The sequence below is a fragment of the Paramisgurnus dabryanus genome, chromosome 9 (genome assembly GCF_030506205.2).
Source record: "Paramisgurnus dabryanus chromosome 9, PD_genome_1.1, whole genome shotgun sequence".
Classification (NCBI taxonomy): Eukaryota; Metazoa; Chordata; class Actinopteri; order Cypriniformes; family Cobitidae; genus Paramisgurnus; species Paramisgurnus dabryanus.
The window spans coordinates 6,076,997-6,086,996 of record NC_133345.1 but is presented as its reverse complement, the minus strand read 5'-3'; the positions used below and the strand labels follow the sequence as shown (position 1 = coordinate 6,086,996).

The window sequence follows — 10,000 nt, the reverse complement described above, 5'->3', positions numbered from 1 at the left end:
AGGTGCTGTAAGCATTTAATTAATTAATTATTTTTTTTATGTCATTTTTTCCCATGAATGCGTCCTTTCTGTAACCATTTACCGATGTCATTGCGTTGCCACATTAGCCTTGAAGTGTCTCTCGAATCGAGTCAGCACTCGTTTACGGCCACACCACCCTGAGCACGCCCGCTCTCGTCTGATCTCGGAAGCCAAGCAGGGTCGGGCCTGGTTAGTACTTGGATGGGAGACCGCCTGGGAATACCTGGTGCTGTAAGAATTTAATTAATTAATTTTTTATGTCATTTTTCCCATGAATGCGTCCTTTCTGTAAGCGTTCTCCCATGGCATGCCGTTGCCACATTAGTTTTGAAGTGTCTCTCGAATCAAGTCCGCACTCGCTTACGGCCACACCACCCTGAGCACGCCCGCTCTCGTCTGATCTCGGAAGCCAAGCAGGGTCGGGCCTGGTTAGTACTTGGATGGGAGATTGCCTGGGAATACCAGGTGCTGTAAGCATTTAATTAATTAAATATTTTTTTATGTCATTTTTTCCCATGAATGCGTTCTTTCTGTAAGCGTTCACTGATGTCATGGCGTTGCCACATAAGTCTTGAAGTGTCTGTCGATTCGAGTCGGCACTCGCTTACGGCCACACCACCCTGAGCACGCCCGCTCTCGTCTGATCTCGGAAGCCAAGCAGGGTCGGGTCTGGTTAGTACTTGGATGGGAGACCGCCTGGGAATACCAGGTGCTGTAAGCATTTAATTAATTAAATATTTATTTATGTCATATTTTCCCATGAATGCGTCCTTTCTGTAAGCGTTCTCCCATGGCATGGCGTTGCCACATTAGTTTTGAAGTGTCTCTCGAATCAAGTCTGCACTCGCTTACGGCCACACCACCCTGAGCACGCCCGCTCTCGTCTGATCTCGGAAGCCAAGCAGGGTCGGGCCTGGTTAGTACTTGGATGGGAGACCGCCTGGGAATACCAGGTGCTGTAAGCATTTAATTGATTAATAATTTTTTTTATATCATTTTTTCCCATGAATGCGTCCTTTCTGTAACCATTTACCGATGTCATTGCGTTGCCACATTAGCCTTGAAGTGTCTCTCGAATCGAGTCAGCACTCGCTTACGGCCACACCACCCTGAGCACGCCCGCTCTCGTCTGATCTCGGAAGCCAAGCAGGGTCGGGCCTGGTTAGTACTTGGATGGGAGACCGCCTGGGAATACCAGGTGCTGTAAGCATTTAATTAATTAATTATTTTTTTATGTCATTTTTTCCCATGAATGCGACCTTTCTGTAAGCGTTCACTGATGTCATGGCATTGCCACATAAGTCTTGAAGTGTCTATCGAAGCGAGTCAGCACTCGCTTACGGCCACACCACCCTGAGCACGCCCGCTCTCGTCTGATCTCGGAAGCCAAGCAGGGTCGGGCCTGGTTAGTACTTGGATGGGAGACCGCCTGGGAATACCAGGTGCTGTAAGCATTTAATTAATTAATTATTTTTTTATGTCATTTTTTCCCATGAATGCGACCTTTCTGTAAGCGTTCACTGATGTCATGGCGTTGCCACATAAGTCTTGAAGTGTCTATCGAAGCGAGTCAGCACTCGCTTACGGCCACACCACCCTGAGCACGCCCGCTCTCGTCTGATCTCGGAAGCCAAGCAGGGTCGGGCCTGGTTAGTACTTGGATGGGAGACCGCCTGGGAATACCAGGTGCTGTAAGCATTTAATTAATTAATTAATTTTTTTATGTCATTTTTTCCCATGAATGCGTCCTTTCTGTAACCATTTACCGATGTCATTGCGTTGCCACATTAGCCTTGAAGTGTCTCTCGAATCGAGTCAGCACTCGTTTACGGCCACACCACCCTGAGCACGCCCGCTCTCGTCTGATCTCGGAAGCCAAGCAGGGTCGGGCCTGGTTAGTACTTCGATGGGAGACCGCCTGGGAATACCTGGTGCTGTAAGAATTAAATTAATTAATTATTTATGTCATTTTTCCCATGAATGCGTCCTTTCTGTAAGCGTTCTCCCATGGCATGGCGTTGCCACATTAGTTTTGAAGTGTCTCTCGAATCAAGTCGGCACTCGCTTACGGCCACGCCACCCTGAGCACGCCCGCTCTCGTCTGATCTCGTAAGCCAAGCAGGGTCGGGCCTGGTTAGTACTTGGATGGGAGACCGCCTGGGAATACCAGGTGCTCTAAGCATTTAAATAATTAATTATTTTTTTATGTCATTTTTTCCCATGAATGCGATCTTTCTGTAAGCGTTCACTGATGTCATGGCGTTGCCACATAAGTCTTGAAGTGTCTATCGAAGCGAGTCAGCACTCGCTTACGGCCACACCACCCTGAGCACGCCCGCTCTCGTCTGATCTCGGAAGCCAAGCAGGGTCGGGCCTGGTTAGTACTTGGATGGGAGACCGCCTGGGAATACCAGGTGCTGTAAGCATTTAATTAATTAATTATTTTTTTTATGTCATTTTTTCCCATGAATGCGTCCTTTCTGTAACCATTTACCGATGTCATTGCGTTGCCACATTAGCCTTGAAGTGTCTCTCGAATCGAGTCAGCACTCGTTTACGGCCACACCACCCTGAGCACGCCCGCTCTCGTCTGATCTCGGAAGCCAAGCAGGGTCGGGCCTGGTTAGTACTTGGATGGGAGACCGCCTGGGAATACCTGGTGCTGTAAGAATTAAATTAATTAATTATTTATGTCATTTTTCCCATGAATGCGTCCTTTCTGTAAGCGTTCTCCCATGGCATGGCGTTGCCACATTAGTTTTGAAGTGTCTCTCGAATCAAGTCAGCACTCGCTTACGGCCACGCCACCCTGAGCACGCCCGCTCTCGTCTGATCTCGGAAGCCAAGCAGGGTCGGGCCTGGTTAGTACTTGGATGGGAGACCGCCTGGGAATACCAGGTGCTGTAAGCATTTAATTAATTAATTATTTTTTTTATGTCATTTTTTCCCATGAATGCGTCCTTTCTGTAACCATTTACCGATGTCATTGCGTTGCCACATTAGCCTTGAAGTGTCTCTCGAATCGAGTCAGCACTCGTTTACGGCCACACCACCCTGAGCACGCCCGCTCTCGTCTGATCTCGGAAGCCAAGCAGGGTCGGGCCTGGTTAGTACTTGGATGGGAGACCGCCTGGGAATACCTGGTGCTGTAAGAATTAAATTAATTAATTATTTATGTCATTTTTCCCATGAATGCGTCCTTTCTGTAAGCGTTCTCCCATGGCATGGCGTTGCCACATTTGTTTTGAAGTGTCTCTCGAATCAAGTCAGCACTCGCTTACGGCCACGCCACCCTGAGCACGCCCGCTCTCGTCTGATCTCGTAAGCCAAGCAGGGTCGGGCCTGGTTAGTACTTGGATGGGAGACCGCCTGGGAATACCAGGTGCTCTAAGCATTTAATTAATTAATTATTTTTTTATGTCATTTTTTCCCATGAATGCGATCTTTCTGTAAGCGTTCACTGATGTCATGGCGTTGCCACATAAGTCTTGAAGTGTCTATCGAAGCGAGTCAGCACTCGCTTACGGCCACACCACCCTGAGCACGCCCGCTCTCGTCTGATCTCGGAAGCCAAGCAGGGTCGGGCCTGGTTAGTACTTGGATGGGAGACCGCCTGGGAATACCATGTGCTGTAAGCATTTAATTAATTAATTATTTTTTTATGTCATTTTTTCCCATGAATGCGTCCTTTCTGTAACCATTTACCGATGTCATTGCGTTGACACATTAGCCTTGAAGTGTCTCTCGAATCGAGTCAGCACTCGTTTACGGCCACACCACCCTGAGCACGCCCGCTCTCGTCTGATCTCGGAAGCCAAGCAGGGTCGGGCCTGGTTAGTACTTGGATGGGAGACCGCCTGGGAATACCTGGTGCTGTAAGAATTTAATTAATTAATTTTTTATGTCATTTTTCCCATGAATGCGTCCTTTCTGTAAGCGTTCTCCCATGGCATGCCGTTGCCACATTAGTTTTAAAGTGTCTCTCGAATCAAGTCCGCACTCGCTTACGGCCACACCACCCTGAGCACGCCCGCTCTCGTCTGATCTCGGAAGCCAAGCAGGGTCGGGCCTGGTTAGTACTTGGATGGGAGACCGCCTGGGTATACCAGGTGCTCTAAGCATTTAATTAATTAATTATTTTTTTATGTCATTTTTTCCCATGAATGCGATCTTTCTGTAAGCGTTCACTGATGTCATGGCGTTGCCACATAAGTCTTGAAGTGTCTATCGAAGCGAGTCAGCACTCGCTTACGGCCACACCACCCTGAGCACGCCCGCTCTCGTCTGATCTCGGAAGCCAAGCAGGGTCGGGCCTGGTTAGTACTTGGATGGGAGACCGCCTGGGAATACCAGGTGCTGTAAGCATTTAATTAATTAATTATTTTTTTTATGTCATTTTTTCCCATGAATGCGTCCTTTCTGTAACCATTTACCGATGTCATTGCGTTGCCACATTAGCCTTGAAGTGTCTCTCGAATCGAGTCAGCACTCGTTTACGGCCACACCACCCTGAGCACGCCCGCTCTCGTCTGATCTCGGAAGCCAAGCAGGGTCGGGCCTGGTTAGTACTTGGATGGGAGACCGCCTGGGAATACCTGGTGCTGTAAGAATTTAATTAATTAATTTTTTATGTCATTTTTCCCATGAATGCGTCCTTTCTGTAAGCGTTCTCCCATGGCATGCCGTTGCCACATTAGTTTTGAAGTGTCTCTCGAATCAAGTCCGCACTCGCTTACGGCCACACCACCCTGAGCACGCCCGCTCTCGTCTGATCTCGGAAGCCAAGCAGGGTCGGGCCTGGTTAGTACTTGGATGGGAGATTGCCTGGGAATACCAGGTGCTGTAAGCATTTAATTAATTAAATATTTATTTATGTCATTTTTTCCCATGAATGCGTTCTTTCTGTAAGCGTTCACTGATGTCATGGCGTTGCCACATAAGTCTTGAAGTGTCTGTCGATTCGAGTCGGCACTCGCTTACGGCCACACCACCCTGAGCACGCCCGCTCTCGTCTGATCTCGGAAGCCAAGCAGGGTCGGGCCTGGTTAGTACTTGGATGGGAGACCGCCTGGGAATACCAGGTGCTGTAAGCATTTAATTAATTAAATATTTATTTATGTCATATTTTCCCATGAATGCGTCCTTTCTGTAAGCGTTCTCCCATGGCATGGCGTTGCCACATTAGTTTTGAAGTGTCTCTCGAATCAAGTCTGCACTCGCTTACGGCCACACCACCCTGAGCACGCCCGCTCTCGTCTGATCTCGGAAGCCAAGCAGGGTCGGGCCTGGTTAGTACTTGGATGGGAGACCGCCTGGGAATACCAGGTGCTGTAAGCATTTAATTAATTAATAATTTTTTTTATGTCATTTTTTCCCATGAATGCGTCCTTTCTGTAACCATTTACCGATGTCATTGCGTTGCCACATTAGCCTTGAAGTGTCTCTCGAATCGAGTCAGCACTCGCTTACGGCCACACCACCCTGAGCACGCCCGCTCTTGTCTGATCTCGGAAGCCAAGCAGGGTCGGGCCTGGTTAGTACTTGGATGGGAGACCGCCTGGGAATACCAGGTGCTGTAAGCATTTAATTAATTAATTATTTTTTTATGTCATTTTTTCCCATGAATGCGACCTTTCTGTAAGCGTTCAATGATGTCATGGCGTTGCCACATAAGTCTTGAAGTGTCTATCGAAGCGAGTCAGCACTCGCTTACGGCCACACCACCCTGAGCACGCCCGCTCTCGTCTGATCTCGGAAGCCAAGCAGGGTCGGGCCTGGTTAGTACTTGGATGGGAGACCGCCTGGGAATACCAGGTGCTGTAAGCATTTAATTAATTAATTATTTTTTTTATGTCATTTTTTCCCATGAATGCGTCCTTTCTGTAACCATTTACCGATGTCATTGCGTTGCCACATTAGCCTTGAAGTGTCTCTCGAATCGAGTCAGCACTCGCTTACGGCCACACCACCCTGAGCACGCCCGTTCTCGTCTGATCTCGTAAGCCAAGCAGGGTCGGGCCTGGTTAGTACTTGGATGGGAGACCGCCTGGGAATACCAGGTGCTGTAAGCATTTAATTAATTAATTATTTTTTTATGTCATTTTTTCCCATGAATGCGATCTTTCTGTAAGCGTTCACCGATGTCATGGCGTTGCCACATAAGTCTTGAAGTGTCTATCGAAGCGAGTCAGCACTCGCTTACGGCCACACCACCCTGAGCACGCCCGCTCTCGTCTGATGTCGGAAGCCAAGCAGGGTCGGGCCTGGTTAGTACTTGGATGGGAGACCGCCTGGGAATACCAGGTGCTGTAAGCATTTAATTAATTAAATATTTATTTATGTCATATTTTCCCATGAATGCGTCCTTTCTGTAACCATTTACCGATGTCATTGCGTTGCCACATTAGCCTTGAAGTGTCTCTCGAATCGAGTCAGCACTCGCTTACGGCCACACCACCCTGAGCACGCCCGCTCTCGTCTGATCTCGGAAGCCAAGCAGGGTTGGGCCTGGTTAGTACTTGGATGGGAGACCGCCTGGGAATACCAGGTGCTGTAAGCATTTAATTAATTAATTATTTTTTTTATGTCATTTTTTCCCATGAATGCGTCCTTTCTGTAACCATTTACCGATGTCATTGCGTTGCCACATTAGCCTTGAAGTGTCTCTCGAATCGAGTCAGCACTCGTTTACGGCCACACCACCCTGAGCACGCCCGCTCTCGTCTGATCTCGGAAGCCAAGCAGGGTCGTGCCTGGTTAGTACTTGGATGGGAGACCGCCTGGGAATACCTGGTGCTGTAAGAATTAAATTAATTAATTATTTATGTCATTTTTCCCATGAATGCGTCCTTTCTGTAAGCGTTCTCCCATGGCATGGCGTTGCCACATTAGTTTTGAAGTGTCTCTCGAATCAAGTCAGCACTCGCTTACGGCCACGCCACCCTGAGCACGCCCGCTCTCGTCTGATCTCGTAAGCCAAGCAGGGTCGGGCCTGGTTAGTACTTGGATGGGAGACCGCCTGGGAATACCAGGTGCTCTAAGCATTTAATTAATTAATTATTTTTTTATGTCATTTTTTCCCATGAATGCGTCCTTTCTGTAAGCGTTCTCCCATGGCATGGCGTTGCCACATTAGTTTTGAAGTGTCTCTCGAATCAAGTCTGCACTCGCTTACGGCCACACCACCCTGAGCACGCCCGCTCTCGTCTGATCTCGGAAGCCAAGCAGGTTCGGGCCTGGTTAGTACTTGGATGGGAGACCGCCTGGGAATACCAGGTGCTGTAAGCATTTAATTAATTAATAATTTTTTTTATGTCATTTTTTCCCATGAATGCGTCCTTTCTGTAACCATTTACCGATGTCATTGCGTTGCCACATTAGCCTTGAAGTGTCTCTCGAATCGAGTCAGCACTCGCTTACGGCCACACCACCCTGAGCACGCCCGCTCTCGTCTGATCTCGGAAGCCAAGCAGGGTCGGGCCTGGTTAGTACTTGGATGGGAGACCGCCTGGGAATACCAGGTGCTGTAAGCATTTAATTAATTAATTATTTTTTTATGTAATTTTTTCCCATGAATGCGACCTTTCTGTAAGCGTTCACTGATGTCATGGCGTTGCCACATAAGTCTTGAAGTGTCTATCGAAGCGAGTCAGCACTCGCTTATGGCCACACCACCCTGAGCACGCCCGCTCTCGTCTGATCTCGGAAGCCAAGCAGGGTCGGGCCTGGTTAGTACTTGGATGGGAGACCGCCTGGGAATACCAGGTGCTGTAAGCATTTAATTAATTAATTATTTTTTTATGTCATTTTTTCCCATGAATGCGTCCTTTCTGTAACCATTTACCGATGTCATTGCGTTGCCACATTAGCCTTGAAGTGTCTCTCGAATCGAGTCAGCACTCGCTTGCGGCCACACCACCCTGAGCACGCCCGTTCTCGTCTGATCTCGTAAGCCAAGCAGGGTCGGGCCTGGTTAGTACTTGGATGGGAGACCGCCTGGGAATACCAGGTGCTGTAAGCATTTAATTAATTAATTATTTTTTTATGTCATTTTTTCCCATGAATGCGATCTTTCTGTAAGTGTTCACCGATGTCATGGCGTTGCCACATAAGTCTTGAAGTGTCTATCGAAGCGAGTCAGCACTCGCTTACGGCCACACCACCCTGAGCACGCCCGCTCTCGTCTGATCTCGGAAGCCAAGCAGGGTCGGGCCTGGTTAGTACTTGGATGGGAGACCGCCTGGGAATACCAGGTGCTCTAAGCATTTAATTAATTAATTATTTTTTTATGTCATTTTTTCCCATGAATGCGTCCTTTCTGTAAGCGTTCTCCCATGGCATGGCGTTGCCACATTAGTTTTGAAGTGTCTCTCGAATCAAGTCTGCACTCGCTTACGGCCACACCACCCTGAGCACGCCCGCTCTCGTCTGATCTCGGAAGCCAAGCAGGTTCGGGCCTGGTTAGTACTTGGATGGGAGACCGCCTGGGAATACCAGGTGCTGTAAGCATTTCATTAATTAATAATTTTTTTTATGTCATTTTTTCCCATGAATGCGTCCTTTCTGTAACCATTTACCGATGTCATTGCGTTGCCACATTAGCCTTGAAGTGTCTCTCGAATCGAGTCAGCACTCGCTTACGGCCACACCACCCTGAGCACGCCCGCTCTCGTCTGATCTCGGAAGCCAAGCAGGGTCGGGCCTGGTTAGTACTTGGATGGGAGACCGCCTGGGAATACCAGGTGCTGTAAGCATTTAATTAATTAATTATTTTTTTTATGTCATTTTTTCCCATGAATGCGTCCTTTCTGTAACCATTTACCGATGTCATTGCGTTGCCACATTAGCCTTGAAGTGTCTCTCGAATCGAGTCAGCACTCGCTTACGGCCACACCACCCTGAGCACGCCCGTTCTCGTCTGATCTCGTAAGCCAAGCAGGGTCGGGCCTGGTTAGTACTTGGATGGGAGACCGCCTGGGAATACCAGGTGCTGTAAGCATTTAATTAATTAATTATTTTTTTATGTCATTTTTTCCCATGAATGCGATCTTTCTGTAAGTGTTCACCGATGTCATGGCGTTGCCACATAAGTCTTGAAGTGTCTATCGAAGCGAGTCAGCACTCGCTTACGGCCACACCACCCTGAGCACGCCCGCTCTCGTCTGATCTCGGAAGCCAAGCAGGGTCGGGCCTGGTTAGTACTTGGATGGGAGACCGCCTGGGAATACCAGGTGCTGTAAGCATTTAATTAATTAAATATTTATTTATGTCATATTTTCCCATGAATGCGTCCTTTCTGTAACCATTTACCGATGTCATTGCGTTGCCACATTAGCCTTGAAGTGTCTCTCGAATCGAGTCAGCACTCGCTTACGGCCACACCACCCTGAGCACGCCCGCTCTCGTCTGATCTCGGAAGCCAAGCAGGGTCGGGCCTGGTTAGTACTTGGATGGGAGACCGCCTGGGAATACCAGGTGCTGTAAGCATTTAATTAATTAATTATTTTTTTTATGTCATTTTTTTCCCATGAATGCGTCCTTTCTGTAACCATTTACCGATGTCATTGCGTTGCCACATTAGCCTTGAAGTGTCTCTCGAATCGAGTCAGCACTCGTTTACGGCCACACCACCCTGAGCACGCCCGCTCTCGTCTGATCTCGGAAGCCAAGCAGGGTCGGGCCTGGTTAGTACTTGGATGGGAGACCGCCTGGGAATACCTGGTTCTGTAAGAATTAAATTAATTAATTATTTATGTCATTTTTCCCATGAATGCGTCCTTTCTGTAAGCGTTCTCCCATGGCATGGCGTTGCCACATTAGTTTTGAAGTGTCTCTCGAATCAAGTCAGCACTCGCTTACGGCCACGCCACCCTGAGCACGCCCGCTCTCGTCTGATCTCGTAAGCCAAGCAGGGTCGGGCCTGGTTAGTACTTGGATGGGAGACCGCCTGGGAATACCAGGTGCTCTAAGCATTTAATTA

The 10,000-nt window shown here is 48.3% G+C and overlaps 31 non-coding genes and 11 pseudogenes across 31 annotated transcripts in view; all 42 read left to right on the top strand.

The window, feature by feature from the left end:
- The window catches only part of LOC135723581 (5S ribosomal RNA), a 119-nt gene extending 105 nt beyond the window's left edge, over positions 1-14 (top strand). The window contains exon 1 of the ribosomal RNA XR_010523279.1: positions 1-14. This exon is cut by the window's left edge and continues 105 nt beyond it. This is a non-coding gene — a ribosomal RNA (5S ribosomal RNA).
- A 126-nt stretch (positions 15-140) lies between these two features.
- On the top strand, positions 141-259 carry LOC135724782 (5S ribosomal RNA). Its single transcript, XR_010524441.1, has one exon. It is a non-coding gene; the product is annotated as a 5S ribosomal RNA (ribosomal RNA).
- Positions 260-379: 120 nt separating this feature from the next.
- On the top strand, positions 380-498 carry LOC135725382 (5S ribosomal RNA; annotated as a pseudogene).
- A 125-nt stretch (positions 499-623) lies between these two features.
- LOC135723830 (5S ribosomal RNA) lies at positions 624-742 on the top strand. The gene has a single exon (XR_010523515.1). It is a non-coding gene; the product is annotated as a 5S ribosomal RNA (ribosomal RNA).
- Positions 743-867: 125 nt separating this feature from the next.
- On the top strand, positions 868-986 carry LOC135722461 (5S ribosomal RNA). The gene has a single exon (XR_010522192.1). It is a non-coding gene; the product is annotated as a 5S ribosomal RNA (ribosomal RNA).
- A 126-nt stretch (positions 987-1,112) lies between these two features.
- LOC135722458 (5S ribosomal RNA) lies at positions 1,113-1,231 on the top strand. The gene has a single exon (XR_010522190.1). It is a non-coding gene; the product is annotated as a 5S ribosomal RNA (ribosomal RNA).
- Positions 1,232-1,356: 125 nt separating this feature from the next.
- LOC135722457 (5S ribosomal RNA) lies at positions 1,357-1,475 on the top strand. Its single transcript, XR_010522189.1, has one exon. It is a non-coding gene; the product is annotated as a 5S ribosomal RNA (ribosomal RNA).
- A 125-nt stretch (positions 1,476-1,600) lies between these two features.
- LOC135722456 (5S ribosomal RNA) lies at positions 1,601-1,719 on the top strand. The gene has a single exon (XR_010522188.1). It is a non-coding gene; the product is annotated as a 5S ribosomal RNA (ribosomal RNA).
- A 126-nt stretch (positions 1,720-1,845) lies between these two features.
- On the top strand, positions 1,846-1,964 carry LOC135725541 (5S ribosomal RNA; annotated as a pseudogene).
- Positions 1,965-2,084: 120 nt separating this feature from the next.
- LOC135726578 (5S ribosomal RNA) lies at positions 2,085-2,203 on the top strand (annotated as a pseudogene).
- A 125-nt stretch (positions 2,204-2,328) lies between these two features.
- Positions 2,329-2,447, top strand: LOC135722455 (5S ribosomal RNA). The gene has a single exon (XR_010522187.1). It is a non-coding gene; the product is annotated as a 5S ribosomal RNA (ribosomal RNA).
- Positions 2,448-2,573: 126 nt separating this feature from the next.
- Positions 2,574-2,692, top strand: LOC135724781 (5S ribosomal RNA). Its single transcript, XR_010524440.1, has one exon. It is a non-coding gene; the product is annotated as a 5S ribosomal RNA (ribosomal RNA).
- Positions 2,693-2,812: 120 nt separating this feature from the next.
- Positions 2,813-2,931, top strand: LOC135723719 (5S ribosomal RNA). Its single transcript, XR_010523408.1, has one exon. It is a non-coding gene; the product is annotated as a 5S ribosomal RNA (ribosomal RNA).
- Positions 2,932-3,057: 126 nt separating this feature from the next.
- LOC135724780 (5S ribosomal RNA) lies at positions 3,058-3,176 on the top strand. The gene has a single exon (XR_010524439.1). It is a non-coding gene; the product is annotated as a 5S ribosomal RNA (ribosomal RNA).
- A 120-nt stretch (positions 3,177-3,296) lies between these two features.
- Positions 3,297-3,415, top strand: LOC135726577 (5S ribosomal RNA; annotated as a pseudogene).
- A 125-nt stretch (positions 3,416-3,540) lies between these two features.
- On the top strand, positions 3,541-3,659 carry LOC135724465 (5S ribosomal RNA). Its single transcript, XR_010524130.1, has one exon. It is a non-coding gene; the product is annotated as a 5S ribosomal RNA (ribosomal RNA).
- Positions 3,660-3,784: 125 nt separating this feature from the next.
- LOC135724779 (5S ribosomal RNA) lies at positions 3,785-3,903 on the top strand. Its single transcript, XR_010524438.1, has one exon. It is a non-coding gene; the product is annotated as a 5S ribosomal RNA (ribosomal RNA).
- A 120-nt stretch (positions 3,904-4,023) lies between these two features.
- LOC135726045 (5S ribosomal RNA) lies at positions 4,024-4,142 on the top strand (annotated as a pseudogene).
- A 125-nt stretch (positions 4,143-4,267) lies between these two features.
- LOC135722454 (5S ribosomal RNA) lies at positions 4,268-4,386 on the top strand. Its single transcript, XR_010522185.1, has one exon. It is a non-coding gene; the product is annotated as a 5S ribosomal RNA (ribosomal RNA).
- Positions 4,387-4,512: 126 nt separating this feature from the next.
- LOC135724778 (5S ribosomal RNA) lies at positions 4,513-4,631 on the top strand. Its single transcript, XR_010524437.1, has one exon. It is a non-coding gene; the product is annotated as a 5S ribosomal RNA (ribosomal RNA).
- Positions 4,632-4,751: 120 nt separating this feature from the next.
- LOC135725381 (5S ribosomal RNA) lies at positions 4,752-4,870 on the top strand (annotated as a pseudogene).
- A 125-nt stretch (positions 4,871-4,995) lies between these two features.
- Positions 4,996-5,114, top strand: LOC135722453 (5S ribosomal RNA). The gene has a single exon (XR_010522184.1). It is a non-coding gene; the product is annotated as a 5S ribosomal RNA (ribosomal RNA).
- A 125-nt stretch (positions 5,115-5,239) lies between these two features.
- On the top strand, positions 5,240-5,358 carry LOC135722452 (5S ribosomal RNA). The gene has a single exon (XR_010522183.1). It is a non-coding gene; the product is annotated as a 5S ribosomal RNA (ribosomal RNA).
- Positions 5,359-5,484: 126 nt separating this feature from the next.
- LOC135724257 (5S ribosomal RNA) lies at positions 5,485-5,603 on the top strand. The gene has a single exon (XR_010523926.1). It is a non-coding gene; the product is annotated as a 5S ribosomal RNA (ribosomal RNA).
- A 125-nt stretch (positions 5,604-5,728) lies between these two features.
- LOC135722451 (5S ribosomal RNA) lies at positions 5,729-5,847 on the top strand. Its single transcript, XR_010522182.1, has one exon. It is a non-coding gene; the product is annotated as a 5S ribosomal RNA (ribosomal RNA).
- A 126-nt stretch (positions 5,848-5,973) lies between these two features.
- On the top strand, positions 5,974-6,092 carry LOC135724081 (5S ribosomal RNA). Its single transcript, XR_010523754.1, has one exon. It is a non-coding gene; the product is annotated as a 5S ribosomal RNA (ribosomal RNA).
- A 125-nt stretch (positions 6,093-6,217) lies between these two features.
- On the top strand, positions 6,218-6,336 carry LOC135725104 (5S ribosomal RNA). Its single transcript, XR_010524754.1, has one exon. It is a non-coding gene; the product is annotated as a 5S ribosomal RNA (ribosomal RNA).
- A 125-nt stretch (positions 6,337-6,461) lies between these two features.
- On the top strand, positions 6,462-6,580 carry LOC135723468 (5S ribosomal RNA). The gene has a single exon (XR_010523172.1). It is a non-coding gene; the product is annotated as a 5S ribosomal RNA (ribosomal RNA).
- Positions 6,581-6,706: 126 nt separating this feature from the next.
- LOC135726140 (5S ribosomal RNA) lies at positions 6,707-6,825 on the top strand (annotated as a pseudogene).
- A 120-nt stretch (positions 6,826-6,945) lies between these two features.
- On the top strand, positions 6,946-7,064 carry LOC135726576 (5S ribosomal RNA; annotated as a pseudogene).
- A 125-nt stretch (positions 7,065-7,189) lies between these two features.
- Positions 7,190-7,308, top strand: LOC135724405 (5S ribosomal RNA). The gene has a single exon (XR_010524072.1). It is a non-coding gene; the product is annotated as a 5S ribosomal RNA (ribosomal RNA).
- Positions 7,309-7,434: 126 nt separating this feature from the next.
- LOC135722450 (5S ribosomal RNA) lies at positions 7,435-7,553 on the top strand. The gene has a single exon (XR_010522181.1). It is a non-coding gene; the product is annotated as a 5S ribosomal RNA (ribosomal RNA).
- Positions 7,554-7,678: 125 nt separating this feature from the next.
- LOC135723549 (5S ribosomal RNA) lies at positions 7,679-7,797 on the top strand. The gene has a single exon (XR_010523249.1). It is a non-coding gene; the product is annotated as a 5S ribosomal RNA (ribosomal RNA).
- A 125-nt stretch (positions 7,798-7,922) lies between these two features.
- LOC135725190 (5S ribosomal RNA) lies at positions 7,923-8,041 on the top strand. Its single transcript, XR_010524835.1, has one exon. It is a non-coding gene; the product is annotated as a 5S ribosomal RNA (ribosomal RNA).
- Positions 8,042-8,166: 125 nt separating this feature from the next.
- LOC135725221 (5S ribosomal RNA) lies at positions 8,167-8,285 on the top strand (annotated as a pseudogene).
- A 125-nt stretch (positions 8,286-8,410) lies between these two features.
- On the top strand, positions 8,411-8,529 carry LOC135724404 (5S ribosomal RNA). The gene has a single exon (XR_010524071.1). It is a non-coding gene; the product is annotated as a 5S ribosomal RNA (ribosomal RNA).
- A 126-nt stretch (positions 8,530-8,655) lies between these two features.
- Positions 8,656-8,774, top strand: LOC135722449 (5S ribosomal RNA). The gene has a single exon (XR_010522180.1). It is a non-coding gene; the product is annotated as a 5S ribosomal RNA (ribosomal RNA).
- A 126-nt stretch (positions 8,775-8,900) lies between these two features.
- LOC135724080 (5S ribosomal RNA) lies at positions 8,901-9,019 on the top strand. The gene has a single exon (XR_010523753.1). It is a non-coding gene; the product is annotated as a 5S ribosomal RNA (ribosomal RNA).
- Positions 9,020-9,144: 125 nt separating this feature from the next.
- LOC135722447 (5S ribosomal RNA) lies at positions 9,145-9,263 on the top strand. Its single transcript, XR_010522178.1, has one exon. It is a non-coding gene; the product is annotated as a 5S ribosomal RNA (ribosomal RNA).
- A 125-nt stretch (positions 9,264-9,388) lies between these two features.
- Positions 9,389-9,507, top strand: LOC135722446 (5S ribosomal RNA). The gene has a single exon (XR_010522177.1). It is a non-coding gene; the product is annotated as a 5S ribosomal RNA (ribosomal RNA).
- Positions 9,508-9,634: 127 nt separating this feature from the next.
- Positions 9,635-9,753, top strand: LOC135726029 (5S ribosomal RNA; annotated as a pseudogene).
- Positions 9,754-9,873: 120 nt separating this feature from the next.
- On the top strand, positions 9,874-9,992 carry LOC135726574 (5S ribosomal RNA; annotated as a pseudogene).
- Positions 9,993-10,000: the final 8 nt, after the last annotated feature.